Source organism: Nicotiana tabacum, chromosome 5 (genome assembly GCF_000715075.1).
Source record: "Nicotiana tabacum cultivar K326 chromosome 5, ASM71507v2, whole genome shotgun sequence".
Classification (NCBI taxonomy): Eukaryota; Viridiplantae; Streptophyta; class Magnoliopsida; order Solanales; family Solanaceae; genus Nicotiana; species Nicotiana tabacum.
Window position 1 is genome coordinate 133,057,157 of NC_134084.1, and position 14,320 is coordinate 133,071,476.

The following is a 14,320-nucleotide window of genomic DNA, read 5'->3' on the forward strand; positions in this document are numbered from 1 at the left end:
GATCTCAGAGTAGAGAGATACTCGCGTTTTCAGGAGACTGCGCCAAGCACCTCTCTATAGGGCCCACTTAGGCAGTTTAAGACATTTGGATATATATATATATATACTACAACCCGTTTTAAGTCATTTTTTTAGTATATTCAGACCTTAGAACCCTAAAAACATCCTTTCAAGTTTCTCTCATGATCCAAGACCCAAACAAAGGGCAAACAACACAAATCAAGTGTCGGGAATCCCGTGGTGCTAGTAAGTTTCTTGTTATTCTTGTTGTTGCTCATTTTTTTGTTGTTCCAGCTCACGTGGGAGGTTATTTAAAGGGGTTTATGTTCTATAAATACTCCATCAAGTTTTTAATATAAACCCTAGGTGATTTCACGTCTTCTAAAGTGATTCTAGTGCCGAAAAACCCTAATTGATTGCTAGTTTCGCTTCTTTGTTCTTGCGGCAGCATTGGAGGGATATTTCGTGCAGAGTTAATATCAAATTGGAGTTGTTCTTTCTGTTTAAAGGTAAGGAACCTATTACTCTATATTTATTTAAGATTATCCAAGTTGCGGCTAAGTTGTTGAAGTTAGAACTTGTGAAATATATATCGAAAGGCTTGGTAGTAGTATTGTTGGTTGGTGGATTGTTTTGGGAGGCTCAATATAATTATTATTGATGTTATTGGATGTTTGGTGATTGTTTTGACTTGTGGGAAGTCATATAAATAGGGGAGATGTTGTCTATTTCCTTGTAAAATAGGTTGTGTTCGATACATAATAGTTACGACTCCTAAACGATAACGATAATGTCATTTCTCTTATTGTAGACTAAGAAGTTGTGAAATTGCATAACTTGAGGTTGGGAAGTATATACAAGGTATGCGAGGCTATCCCTTTCCTTCTTTTGCACGACTCCGATTGTACATAATGTAATGAACGAGCTTCCAAAGATACTCCACTCTTAGAAGCTAGCAATACTTACATTGTTTCCCTTCTTATGGAATGATTGATATTGATTTTGCTTCTCTTATTCTTATGTTATCAATGTTGTTGATACTTCCTAATTCTTACAAGATTAATGATGAAGAGTTAGTCCTAAAACGAGTACGGAGGATACCGACCTTACGTCACTCCGAATGGTTTAGAAAGTGATTCTATGAGTCGAGCATGCATTATATATATGTATCTATTTTACTCTACTGAGCTACGCTATAGTCGGCCAGGTACGACACCTATTGTGCAACCACTGATTAGTTGGGTTTTATCGAGCTCCACATGACCGGGTACGATTCTACCGAGCCTTATGATGGTCGGGTACATTTTTACCTAGCCTATTACGGCCGGGTATGATATAATGATGATGATGTCCATAGATGCATATGTTTTAAAAGTTTATGTATACATATGTATGTATCATGCATTTCATGTCAGTAGCCCTCAGAGGTACCCAGATGTTATAGGTTGTATATTTTCTATCCCTATTAACATTATTGTTCATACTTATGCTTTCCTGCCTTTCATACTCAGTACTTTATTCGTACCGACGTCCTTTTTATTTGTGGACGCTACATGTCGTGCTCCAGGTCCTAATAGATAGGTAGACATAGTTCCCCCACCACAGTAGGCTACCCAGTTCAGCGGTTATTGGCGAGATCCCTTCTCCGGACTTGCCATGGTCTTAGTATACATTTTTGTTATAGACATTATGGGTATGTCGGGGCCCTGTTCCGGCAATATTGCAGCACTTATGTTCCTTTATATGCTCATAGATAGGTGTCGACTCATGTATAGTTTGGTATGCTCGGCTGATTTTTGTTGTATAGTCTTTCATGGTAGCGTGGTAGCTCGTACCTTATATGTAGTCTCTTGATTGTTTAGTCATCCCATGTTATGTATGTTCATGCTATCATCTTTCATTATTGGTTGTCCATGATTCATGTCTACTATTTATATTAATCTCGTCGACCATAAAAGATAATAAAGAAGGTTAGATAAAATGTATGTTGGTGCTCGACAAGTATGGTCGGGTGCTAGTCATAGCCCTCCTGTTTGGGTCATGACAAACTTGGTATTAGAGCAAGTCTGTCCTAGGAGTTATTTATGAGCCGTGTCTAGTAGAGTCTTGATTATGGATGTGTAGCGCGTCACATTTATAATCAGGAGGCTACATGACATCTAGGGTTACCTTCTTCCTGAATCTAGATCGTTCGTAGAGTTGAGTCATAAGTGTTCGTCTTTAATATTCACCTTGTTTTATTTCAAAGATGCCTTCGACTAAGAAGCAAGCGATTTGTATAAAGCTTGATACAACTGCGGGAAAGGGTACCAGTCAGGTGCCTCAAGCCAGAGCAGGCCAAAATGAGGCTCAAAGTGAGATGTCGTCTCATACCTAATCTACTTTGTCTCCTCCAGAGGATATTAGGAGGCACCCAACACCACCAGTTCTGCCGGCTGGCACTACAGACCAGGATAAGCGGAGTGCAATACGGTTGTTGACTAGCTTGGTAGCCGCTCAGGCTCAGACGACGAATACTGGTGTTGTTGATAAACCGGCTAGTATGAGAGTTCTTGATTTTATTAATCTAGACCCTTCGGTGTTTATCGGATTAGACCCTAAGGAGGACGCGCATAATTTTATTGATTAGGTTCATCATACACTGCAGGTTATGCATGCTAGTGATACAGAGGCAGTAGAGTTGGCTTCTTATTGGTTATGGGATTTAGCGGTTTTCTAGTATGATAGTTGGGAGAGATATAGGGGTCCGAACGCTACTCCAACTATGTGGAAGTAATTTTTTGAAGCCTTTCTTCGTCACTATTTGCTAGTTAAGATACGACGAGCTAGAGCTAATATGTTCTTCAACCTTCGACAAGGTAATATGAGTGTGCGCGAGTATAATATACAGTTTGATTCTTTAGCAAGTTATGCTCCACATACGGTGGCCGAGATGAGTGATAGGGTGCATCTATTCGTGAACGGGTTGGGACCACATCTGATAAATGAGTGCACGATAGCCTCCTTGGTAGAGGGCATGGATATTTCCTGTATTCAAGCTTATGCCCAGACCCTAGAGGATCGTAAGCGCTAGCAGAGGGCAGATAGGGAGAAGCATAGGGGCCAACATAAGAGGGCGATATTTGCAGGGTATTCTGATGACTTCAAAGGCAGCATCAGGCCCCAGTCTTTGAGGAGTTTAGCGCGACCTGTAGCTAGTGCTCCTCCACAGTTTTAGAGGCCTCGATATGATCGATTTACCTATTCTTGTCCAGGTCAGAGTTTGCGGGCATCAGGCTTGCAACATCATAGGGATACTAGTCAGATGAGACCCCCAACACCACATTGTGATCAGTGCGGCAAGGCCTATTTTGGACTGTGCCATCGAGGTTCTTATGCGTGCTATTCTTGCGGACATCCTGGTCATATGATGCGGGATTGTCCTAACAGAGGAGGTGGTGGTATGGCTCAGCCAACTGGATCTGTGTTTGGTTCTTCCTTATTAGTTCGACCTCCAGCACAGGGTTTTCAGCATTCGACATGTCATGGTAGAGGTAGAGGTGCAGTGCTAAGTTCGAGTGGTGCTCAAAATTGAGCGTATGCTCTAGTAGGTTGACAAGATCTCAAGTCATCTCCAGATGTTGTTACAGGTATATTGTCTATGTTTTCTTATGATGTATATGCTCGATTGGTCCGGAATCTACATTATCATATGTTACACCCTTTGTGGCCAATAAGTTTGGCGTTGAACCTGAATTGATAAGTAAACCCCTTGCAGTATCTACTCCGATAGGAGATTCTGTGATTACTAGAAGGGTATATAGAGGTTGCACTGTGATGATTTTTAGTCGTCAAACCTCAGCAAAATTATTTAAGTTAGAAATGGTTGATTTCGATGCGATAATGAGAATGGATTAGTTGCCCTCATGCTATGCAAATGTTGAATGTCGTATGAAGATGGTTAGGTTTCAGTTTCATAGTGAACCCATCAATGAATGGATGGGGAACATTGCTACACCGAAAGGTAGGTTTATTTCCTATCTTAAGGCAAGGAAAATGATCTCAAAAGGTTACATTTATCATCTTTTTCGCGTTAGGGATGCGGAGGAGAAACCACCTACTCTACAATCAATCCCATGGTCAATGAATTTCCAGATGTTTTCCCAGATGAACTCCCAGGCCTTCCTCCTGAAAGGGAGATTGAGTTTAGCATTGATGTGTTTCCTGACACTCAACCGATCTCTATCCCTCCATACAGAATGGCCCAGGTAGAGTTGCGAGAGTTGAAGGCGCAGTTGAAGGACTTGCTGGATAAGGGCTTCATAAGGCCTAGCACTTTACCTTGAGGTGTTCCGGTTTTGTTCATGTGGAAGAAAGACGGGTCCTTAAGGATGTGTATCGATTATCGAAAGTTGAATAAGTTTACTATAAAGAATAAGTATACACTTCTAAGGATTGACGACCTGTTTGACCAACTCCAGGGTGCCAAGTATTTCTCCAAGATTGACTTACATTCAGGGTATCATCAGGTGAGGGTTAAGGAGAAGGATATTCCAAAGACGGCCTTCCAGACAAGATATGGGCACTTTGAGTTCTTGGTGATGTCGTTCGGGCTAACAAATTCCCCAGCAGCTTTTATGGATCTCATGAATACTTTATTCAGGCCCTATCTTGATGTGTTCGTGATTGTATTCATTGATGACATTCTGGTGTATTCTCGTTTGGAGGCGGAACATGCCGGCCACTTGCGGATAGTATTACAGATGCTTCAGGATCGTAAGTTATATGCTAAGCTCTCCAAATGTGAATGTTGGATGAACTAAGTAGCATTCCTTGGCCATGTGATATCTGACAAGGTATTAGTGTCGACACTCAGAAGATCGATGCAGTAAAGAATTGACCGAGACCTATAACACCATCAGAAGTCCACAGCTTCCTGGGGTAGCAGGATATTATAGGCGATTAATAGAAGGATTTTCCTCTATATCAGCACCATTGACTAAGTTAACATAGAAAGCTACCAAGTTCTAGTGTTCTGACGCTTGTGAACGTAGTTTTCAGGAGCTGAAGAATCGATTGACATCCGCACCAGTGCTCACTATCCCTGAAAGAATAGAAGGTTATGTGGTATATTGTGATGCCTTAGGTATAGGTTTGGGGTGCGTATTGATGCAACGTGGGAAAGTGATTGCTTATGCATCAAAACAATTGAAGAAGCATGAAAAGAATTACCCGACCCATGATTTGGAATTGGCTGCAGTAATATATGTTTTAAAGATATGGCGACACTACTTATACGTCGTCCATGTTGACATCTACACAGATCACAAGAGTTTACAATACATCTTCAAGCACAAGGAGTTGAATTTGAGGCATCGTAGATGGCTTGAATTATTGAAAGATTACGATGCCAAGATATTGTACCATCCTAGTAAAGCCAATGTTGTGGTAGACACTCTCAGTCGTAAGTCAATGGGAAGGTTAGTACATATTGAGGCAGGTAGATAAGGGTTGACAAAAGAGCTTCATCAGCTAGGCAATATGAGAATGAGATTGTTAGACTCTGATGATAGAGGTGTTGCTGTACAGAATACATCAGAATCATCTTTGGTAGCCGAGGTAAAAGCACGGCAATATGAAGATCCTATGTTAGTACGATTGAGCGAGAGCATTCAGCAGTGTAAAATTACGGTTTTTGAGATCGGAGGAAATGGGGAATTTAGATACCAGGGCCGATTATGTGTGCCTAATGTGGCAAGGTTGCGAGAGAAGATTATGAATGAGATTCATCAATCCCGATATTCCATCCATCCCGACTCGACAAAGATGTATCATGATGTTAAAGAGTAGTATGTGTGGGATAACATGAAGAAGTTTATTGCAAAATTTGTAGCCAGTGTCCTAATTGTCAACAAGTAAAGATCGAACATCAGAAACCCAGTGGATTGCTTCATAATATAGAGATTCCGACCAGGAAATGGGAGGTGATTAATATGGACTTCATTATTGGATTACCTCGCTCTTATCATAAGTTTGACTCCATCAGGGTGATAATTGATCGACTTACAAAATGTGCCCATTTTCTGTCAGTTAAGACAACTTACACGACTGAAGATTATACGATGAAGAATTCAAATTCAGTAAACTATTCCGTATTTTTATTGTTTTATTTTACTTCTCAATCATTGTTTTAACATGTGTTCTTCACTATAAGTCGATTAGTAAATTCATGCAGGTTACCAATGCATTTATTTCACAGCTACTCGTTTGAGATTCTGGTGTGTTGATTGTGGCTTAATGCTTGCTTTTTATTTGTGCAAATGCATTACTTTTAATTTGATATGGATGCTAATTCATTTACCTTTAGTACTTTTGGACCAAGAGAAATTGAACATTAGCAAAACACTAAGGAATCACTCTCCTACAAGAGGGTAACACAATAACAGCTTTTTATGAAGGCTATTGTTCTAATAATATATCCTATGGCTCTAGAAATAAGGGAAGTATTAGTTTTTCTGCTTAAAAGAACTTTTTTCAGCAATGAAAGCAAAACTGCGCTGCTTCGCGAATAGGAAGAGACTCAGGGGCGGAGCCACCTTAGCTTAAGCGGTGTCATCCGACACTGCTTCGGCGGAAATTTTTTCTAAATATAGATTATTTGATTAGTAGCAAAAATAACATAACTAATAAATAAATTGAAATGACGCTGCTCTTCACACACGAAGGCTTAGCTCAGACAGTCAATTGCCTGAAATAAATACTAGTGAGACGTTGCGGGTTCGAACCAAGTGGCTACGTCTGTTTTGTTTTTGAACGTTTGAGCATTGTTGGCTGTTGGGTCTAGGGTCTAAGTGTCAAACAAAAGCAAAGAATTATTGATTTCAATGTCTTTTGGAATGTAATTATTTCATCAAATTTAAGACCCCAACAAAAAAATCACCGCAATTTGCAATTTTGGGGATTTTGGGTGTTGCTTGCAACTATTTCTATGGTAAGTTATCTTGCTATCCTTTTTTTTCTTTTTTTTGGCAATGAAATTGATATAAAAACAAATGAATAGTCTTTTAGTGATTATGTTTGGTTCTTACCTACAAAAAGAAGTACTGTTTTCAATTGGAATATTATAAGTCCATTCCAAAAGAGTAAATAAACACTCACTGAGGAGAGTTATAGTAATGTACTTTATTAATATGATTTGAACTGTATTTTTTTAGTATATGATAGCATTATATTGGATTTTTCATCTATTTCTTTAAATATCGACACCGCTTACGAGAAATACTGCGTACGCCCCTGGGAAGAGTGGCGTGTGGACTTCAATAGTCGGAGAATGAGAAGAAGCAAAGTGAAGACGTGAATTCCACCTTGAGGAGCCTGAGCTTAGGCTAACCACTAAGATCCTTTAGCACCAACGATCCAGAAAATCTTAGAAAATGACCTATAATTCTTTGCCTATTGAATTGGAAAGCTGATCATGTAGGTCTGCTTCTGTATCCTCCAAACAGTAGTAAGTCAATGATAATCTACTACTTACTACCACTTTCTGCAGCTAGAGATTATGAATGATTTGAAATTTATTTGTATGAGAATGATGTTTAAATGAAGGAAAAAGTCAAACTCTATGATAGTTTTAAACCTTTAACTGCATTAGATAGGTATAATGCCACTCTGTCAATGCTATATTTAAAGGGACTATATGGTAGTATAAGAAAAACAAGTTTACATCTCGAGAAACAGAAATGACTTTTAGAATGAATTAGAAAGCAGGACAAGTATCTCGGGATTTAGGCAGCGTTTAGCTTTTCTAAATAATTTGACGTAGAGAGTTGAAATGATAGAAATATAGTAATGAGACTAATGTAAGATGCATTGTGTAGTTTTTTTGGGGAGAAGTTCATTAACTAGTTTATTTGAATAAATTTTGTTTGAAACAAATTAACCATTATCAAGACATCAAAAATTTCAAGAACTCCTAACATCAATACTTAACACAATTGAGAATTAGACATGAATATGATTGCAAAAAATATTACGCTAAAAATTGACTTAAACAGGCATACTTGTGTTTTGTTTTTTTGGCGCATGTGTCCTGTGTCAACTATTATTGGTGTTAAAAGTAACTCCTTACAATATAGTTCCTTTTATTTCAAATAAGTAAATTAATGTAATTTTTTTACTTGATACTAGCTTAAACATGATTTGTGTACAATATTGGTCAATCATTACTATGAGGATATCCAAGGTTTCTGTGGTTGATAACTAAAATGTGAGTCATTAGTTAGGCCAACAGTTTTATCTTAAAACTGTGTTAAAAAAGTGGTAAATAAGAATTATGGCCAAAAGCAAGAACACAATTGGCCAAAGGCCTTGTACCTTTTTGATGTGAACTCTCCAATTCAGCTCATGCCTGTTTTGGTGCAATTCTCGTCATTTATAAAGTAAATTTTCATGCTGTTAAGAATAATCAAAACTGATGTAGTTATACATTAGAAGAGTGCTGTGAGAACTTATAAGTAACCCGAACGTCAATTCATTATGCAACCCTACAATTGGTTGTTTTGGGTCTAGGCGGGATTAGATTATCCCTTTTCTTTCCCTTTCCTCTCCTCACTATGTAATGTATTCACATAACAAGAACAATGCTAGCCAGCCTTAAAAGTTTTTTCTTTGTCTACAACATCTGTTTCTTCTCTCTTTATCTCTCTTTCTCTCTGATTCCAAATATTTTCTATCAAACTATCTTTTCTCTATCTGGTTATCGTATTTTTATGACATTTTCAATTAATATAATACTGAGCTAGATTGAACAATAAGATTGTTGATGACTGGATTGGCTCTTAATCAACCCGAGAGATTTTGGTGAAGTTGTCTGAATGCAATAATATTAAGTCAGAATTTTGAAATAAGATCTGTTGATCATTGGATTATATTTGAATCTCCGACTTGAGAGATCTTTGTGAAGTTGTCTGAACGTCGATCCTTTCTTGTGTTGGTCTTCGGTGCTGGCTTCAGTGTGAATATCTCAAGTTGGAAGAAGCCAACTTCATAAAAAAATGTTTCTCATGGAGTAGAGATAAAAGAGAAAAGAGATATTTGACTTGAGAATCCCAGGGATCCTGGGAGTCAACTCTTCTCTTCTTTTTCTTTCCGATAACGAGAAAACCCTAAGGGCTAATGCCGCAAGGTTTGAAACTCGGTGTATAGAACCACTTAAAAGCCAAGCTTTTGTCTGTGGTTGGGTTTTCAACACGCATCATGTGTTGCATTCTCACCACTAGACCAAAGCCTTGGGGAATCCTGGGAGTCAAATTGTAACGCTCAAATCAGTAGTGTTCTCATAGAATAAAACACAAGCGAAAACTGGAAAAGAACAGATAATAATGAGGACTAGTTTTCTCGAAAGTCGAAACATTATTTGTGTTTCTGATATTCTCCCACCCTTCTTTGTTACCGTTATTGGTTTTTTTTTCTGTTGATGAAGTGTTGTTATTGGGTTCTTTTTCTATTGAATGTGTTGGGGTTGTTTTTATATTCGGAAGCAACATAAATGCCGGTGTTTCTAATCGATCATTATGAACGGTTGATTATGGTGGACAATGATAGTGGTTTGTTGCTGTTGACCGTGAAGCCTTGCAAATACCCCCCCCCCAAACAGCCAAATGACTCAGTTCGACTCATAATGCTGTGAAGTCAGGGTTAGCATGCTTGCTGGGTAGTGATCATGGGAGAGTTCCTTGGGTGTTGACTAGTGTTGATCTGGTAGTTTGTTTGGACCCTCTTCTTCTAATAACATGAACTGAGCTGATTGTGTGTTCCACCAGTCTACACGAAGGATGCCATTTATGCCTAAGTCACTGACGTCCGAATCCTTTCAGATTTTTGACGCGTAACATCCCTAACCATGTGTTCTTACCAGAGAACACATGGTTAAGGATACTACGGTTCGAAATCATAAAGATTTTGGTTTAGGGTTTTGGCCAGAAATTCTTAGATCTGAGATTCGAGCCGTTTCGCAGAGATTTGAAGGAAAATAAACATGGATTATTGTTGAGGGAAGACCGGGGATTGTGTGGTGTGATTTTGGGCTAGTTTGGATAAACTTGCGATCTGACCGGAAACTTCAGTCGAAGATTCGATGAGCTCCGGCCTTATTCGAGGGGAACCAGTGGGTGCAATGGAAAGAGGAGAATGAGGAGGACGAGTGGTGTAATTTTGGGCTTGAACGGTGCAGGTGACGTTCACCGCCGGCGAGGGATTTGATGGCGGCGTGGATTAGGGTTCGTGAGGATAGGTGGAGTGAGGAAGATGAGGCAAATGGGGGAGGGGGGGGGGAGTTTTCGGACATATACCAAACATCCTAGTTAGATCCGGACCGTTGGATTGATGAGATCCAACGGTCGTGATTGAGGCTGGGGAAACTACGTCGTTTGAACTTACCAGTGACCGGACCGGGTTGGGGACTTGGGCTGGACTGGTTTGGAACGGGTTTAGGGCGTTTGGGCCTGAAAATTTCCAACAAATTGGCCCAAATTTTGGGTCTTTATTAAGACCAAATTTCCTACTCTTATTTTCTTTTTATTTTCTTTTCTTACTTTTACAATTTTTATAAATTTTCTAATAATTTTTTTTTAAAAAGATGTAAAACTAACATTAAATCCTAGTTATTTCAAAACAAAGACTAATTAATTTCTAAACTTGTTTGAAATCTATTTCATGACGAATTTCCAGTAAAAATCATAAAAAATGCAAAAATGCACTAATTTGTGATTTTCATGTTTTGTTCTAAACAAATTAAGCCTTAATTGATACCAAAACCTAAAACAAAAACCTAAAATGCAAAAATGCATATTTTTGTATTTTATAAGAATTAACATGCGCAAATAGAACGCAACAATTATTAGAAAATGACACCAAAATGCACAAAAATTGTAAAAAAATAAAGAAAAATTATTTTGTTTGGGATTTTGGGAATAATCATATTTTGGGCAAAAATCACGTGCTCACAGGACTCATACTCAGCTTTTGAATATAACAGGCTGAACCGCGACACTAAATCCTCCCCTTCTACCAAGAGGTTAACGCCTGAAGGGATCTGAAGAATATGGGCTGAGCCCCCCGTATAAACCACTTAATGAGTGGGGCCCTCCTCGAACATCCTAACATCATCAAGATCCAGGTCTGACTCAGATTCATACTCGTCAACCACCACACCTTTTTCCCTTTCTGCTACTGAAGGAGGAGCATGATCCACTGCGGAAGATGAGGGCATGTCTGAAGTCAAAACAGCAGCGCCAGAGGTCTGGTTCTCTACCACGACAAGGTGTTGATCATCAGTAATAGCAGGGATTTCCGATTGAGCCAAGGCGGCGGGTGGAGTTTCTGATCGCTGATTATGGGCGCCAACAATGTCAACAGTTGGCTCTGCCCCTACGGGAGGAGCCACAGTAACACCTTCTCCCGAGCTCATCGGGGGAGAGTTGTCCAGGCGAATCACTGTCGGGGGTGCCGTCTCAAACTCTACTCTCCGTCTCTTCGACGGCTCCTCTTTCTCTCTAGTCGACGATGACTCGTTCGTAGGACGGACGATATTGGTCGGGACCTCATTCTGAGAAGCGGCCCTCGCTGGAGTAGCCATGGCCACAGATTCAACCGAAGCAGCCGTTGACGAAGGTCGTACAGTGGATACAACGATAAGACGAGCAGATGCGATCGGCTAGCGAAAGGCTAGCTGAGGGGCCCTTGCTCTCCGCACCCTCCCGGACAACAATGAACGATGCATAAGAAGCTAAACAAAAAAAGAAGAGAGGAAAAATAGTAGATAAGGACGTCATCTCACCTTAAAGAGGCTTGCGTCCAAACCTCTCGTGAAAAGTCGACCAGGTGCGAATTCCCACTGTGTGGGGAAGAATGGTCTCCACCCATTCACGAATCCCGTCAACAGGCGGTGGGGGCAATCTCTCAGTTGCAGAAAAATAGAGTAGTTTAGCATCCGCAAAAAATGGTCGAACATTTCATTAATTAAAGACTCAAACTTATGGGCAAAGTTCCATCTCTCGGGGAATTCCGTCGGGTCCGCCACAATATGCTCGGTCCGCACATAAAAATAATTTTCATAGAAATGATGGTTGGTTTCGTCGTCCATCTTCACCACTAGACCTCTCGATCCCCGAGGACGTGCGTGAATCATCGTACCTCGAATTAGTTGTGGAGCAAAAATGCTAAGCATATGGCCCAAAGTGACCTCACGACCGGCAAGTTCCGCATACTTGAGCAGCATAAGAAACAACTTGTACAAATAAGGCGAAAGCTGAGCAGGGCACGCCTCGTAGTAACTGCAGAAATCTACCACCAACATGGGAAGAGGAAGTGTGTACCCTACAATGAAGGGGTAGGCATAGAACACACAATATCCGGGGCGGTGGAAGTGAATTATGTCGTCCCTCTCCGCCGGTCGCATCTCGACGAAATTGGGGATTTCCCAACGTTCCCTCAAATCTACAATTCCCCTTTCTCTCACAACGGAAGCGACGGGTTCCGGCTCCACTCCACAGCCGAAACTAAAGTCAGTCGCGTCCCTCCCGGGGTGAGGCAGAATCTCATCTACTGAGGGAACCTCCTCTTCCTCCACCGCATCCATTTCTCTGGTAATCTGAACAGAACTTTCTGGTACCGGATTAGCGGTAGGGAGATTATCACGAGAAGAATAGCCGGCCATTCTTAGCAGAAAACTCTCCAAGAGAAACGATACGAAGAAAAGATGAAAGGTTTCAGTGAGCAAGGAGGTAAGCAAGAATTCGAGGTATCAGAAAAAGCAATATCTGAAGAACACTCTCAAACGAATGATGAAGTGTATCAATCAAATGACAAGTTCCCCTATTTATAAGAGACATAAACTCCCCGAGCACGAAACCTAAGAGTCGCCATTTGAATATGATGGGGCACGAAACATTTCAGTTTCCTAGGAACGTGTGTCATAATGGTGGCATACACGAACCAACGCTTCATTGCCAACCGGCGTTTCGATTCCGAAACCATCGCAACGGTCCACAAGTACCAAAAGAACACCTCCACTCCACCAAAAAATCCACTGAATGCGACTAAGAAATGGAAAATTGGCGGTCAGATTCCTCTCGACTACGCTGCAAACATGATCCGTCCGTCGAGATCGACAAAGGACGACCCCAACGAACGGATGGACTAACTGTATTGGTCAAAATCTGATCGCCATGACCAGGTTGCCCACGACCCCTTTTTAGCAATCGGGTAGTGAAAGTCAATAGAGTCCGCTTCATTTCTCCTCCAAGATATCCGACACATCGAAAAGAGCAATACCTAGAGTCACGACCAGAACGCACCACCGACCCAAGCGCGCCAAGTCACAGTGAGGGTGAAGAGGTTTCGAATATATATATAGCCCAGGAAAGCTTTCAAGAGGGGGGGGGGGGCTTCTCCATGTTTTACCAAGGGAGAAAATGAAGCAAAAGCTCCATCCTTGTATCCTAGAGAAAAAGCAATTGTAATCCCTTTTTCTCAAAGACCGGGGAAGAAGGCGATATTGAATCTTAATGAGATCATTGGTATTTTCTTCATCCCTTATACATGTATTATTATGAAATCTCTCGATGTGGAATAAATTAAGTTTGACTATGATTTACCCCTTCATCTTTGATTGATTTGTTCCAAAAAATTCTAACATCTTTTGAGTCAAACAAGTACCTGTTAGATTTTGCAAATGAAAAAATTTGAAGACAGAGAAATACTGCAGAAAGACATATTTAGGACCATATAAAGTTGTGAAACACTAGCGTTCTTACGATATAAGATATTTAAATGCTAAAGAACAATAGAAAACTTATATTATGAGTAATTTGATTTTTCGAAGAACCAAATATACAACCAAAAACTCCAAAAATGAAAAAAAATTAAAGTTATCCGAAATCAAACAATAAACCAATTAATTGTTTCCATTCAATTTTGCTTTTCGATTTTATCTAGATCATACACACCCCTAATTTAAGTCCCATTTGTATAAGGCCATGAGATCAGCAGGATTGAACAGATTTATTGTTACAGAGGACCTTTAATTCGCTTGTGTTTTACACTATAAATACCAAAATTGAGTTTTTACGCCGTCTGGTAATTAAACTGGTCAAATCATGAATCCAAATCAGTGGATATTAGGCAGTACTAAGAAAACAAAACCATCAGCTTGTTTGAACTTAAATACAAAATTTATACAATACGTATTTTGTATATTTTGTATCTGATTTATACATAGTAAAAACAAATTCATACAACTAATTATATGTTATACAACTTATCTACAATTTTCATATATTAT